At 31.9% G+C, this 1,498-nt stretch overlaps 1 long non-coding RNA gene across 1 annotated transcript; it reads left to right on the top strand.

The window, feature by feature from the left end:
- Positions 1 to 306: 306 nt before the first annotated feature.
- On the top strand, positions 307 to 1,498 carry LOC125273276. The gene is made up of 2 exons (XR_007186035.1): positions 307 to 1,027; positions 1,413 to 1,498. It is a non-coding gene; the product is annotated as an uncharacterized LOC125273276 (long non-coding RNA).

Genomic DNA, 1,498 nt, shown 5'->3' with positions numbered 1-1,498 from the left:
CATGATATTCTAATTATATGACCAGCACCTGTGTGTGTGTATATATACACAAAATGTTTCTGAGGTCACAAAATTAATGTCCTATGGAAAAACTGACACTATTTATTTATTTAAAAAAAAAAAAAACTTTTGAGTTTACACTGATTTTCTAGATGATGTTCAGCACAGTGTACTAGCCACACTGATTTTAGTTGTGTAGTAACAAAAAACGTCCACTAGATGGAGATAATAGGCTTCATTTGCTAGAAGCACAACAAATAAGCATCAAAGTGTTTCTCTGAATGATATTTTGTAATTGTTTATCGTATAAATTATGCTGAATAATTCAAAGTATGATTTACTAACTATACCACCTCTACACTACAAGTGAAACAAAATAACATCCTCCCTTGTACATTTGTATATACATGCTAAATGACAATAATTTGTTAAAGCGCAGTCTGAATCTTTGAATGTGTATATTTAATTAATGCTAGACTGTGATTTCTGAATTAAGTTCTCACACATAATAAATTGATATATGAAATCATTTATATTGGTTCTCATATATGCAGTTGTAAATTTAGTGGCTAAAATACTATATAAAACAGGTTATTTAAACACCACAAGGTGGCATGAGAGGGTTCAGAGGAGTTCCCACCCACACCCCCAGATATACTGTGATTCATGCTGTTTATCCAGGAGCAGCCAGATCACTAACTGGACTGAAAAATTCACACAGAGAGAAAGAAACAGAGCTGACAGACTCACTCTCACTGTTTTTCTTTTATGGATTCCAGAAACAGAGAGGTGTAAATGACTGACCAATACAAATTTGCACCATGCCAATATTATGAATTCCCAGGATGCCTATACGCTTGGCCTTGGGATGATGCACTGCATGAATGGAACATAAGGATGCAACACTGATTTAGAGCAAGCACTCAAATAGAGGCAGTTCTAACATGGATTCTACTGGACTAGAGACTTCTGGATTGTTACATCACCAAGCAACAGAAGGACTTTCAATGTCTTATCGAGAAGATATGTGAGTGATGTCAGAATATTACATGATCAAATATCCTGATGCAAAAAAAGTTGTAATATTTAATGAACATGCTATATTAAGAGTGTAGTATATAATATATTTTACAGTAAAATTATATATTTTATTTTAATACTGAATTTTTTTGTTATTACTAATGCCCTGTGTATTAACTCCAAATATGTATTTGTAAATCTATCAAAATATGTGTAAAATATTATTGCATTACTTTTTTAATATTTTGAGGTAAAATGTGAAATAGGAAAAAGAAAAAAGAAATATCAGGGGAGTTAAAACACACCAAGACTTACAGACACAATGACCTTTGGACTAGCTAACTTGTTTTCTCTCAAACACATAATTTTCTCTCTCTTATTCTGGTTCACAGAACAAGTGTGAAGTGCATTTGTGAGGATGTGTACACCTGGAAAATTTAATCATATGTTGAATGAATGAATAAATTAAATAATGAAA

The sequence above is a fragment of the Megalobrama amblycephala genome, linkage group LG8, assembly GCF_018812025.1.
Source record: "Megalobrama amblycephala isolate DHTTF-2021 linkage group LG8, ASM1881202v1, whole genome shotgun sequence".
In the NCBI taxonomy this organism is placed as follows: domain Eukaryota; kingdom Metazoa; phylum Chordata; class Actinopteri; order Cypriniformes; family Xenocyprididae; genus Megalobrama; species Megalobrama amblycephala.
The sequence above is the reverse complement of the archived record's forward strand: the minus strand, read 5'-3'. Positions and strand labels throughout refer to the sequence as shown.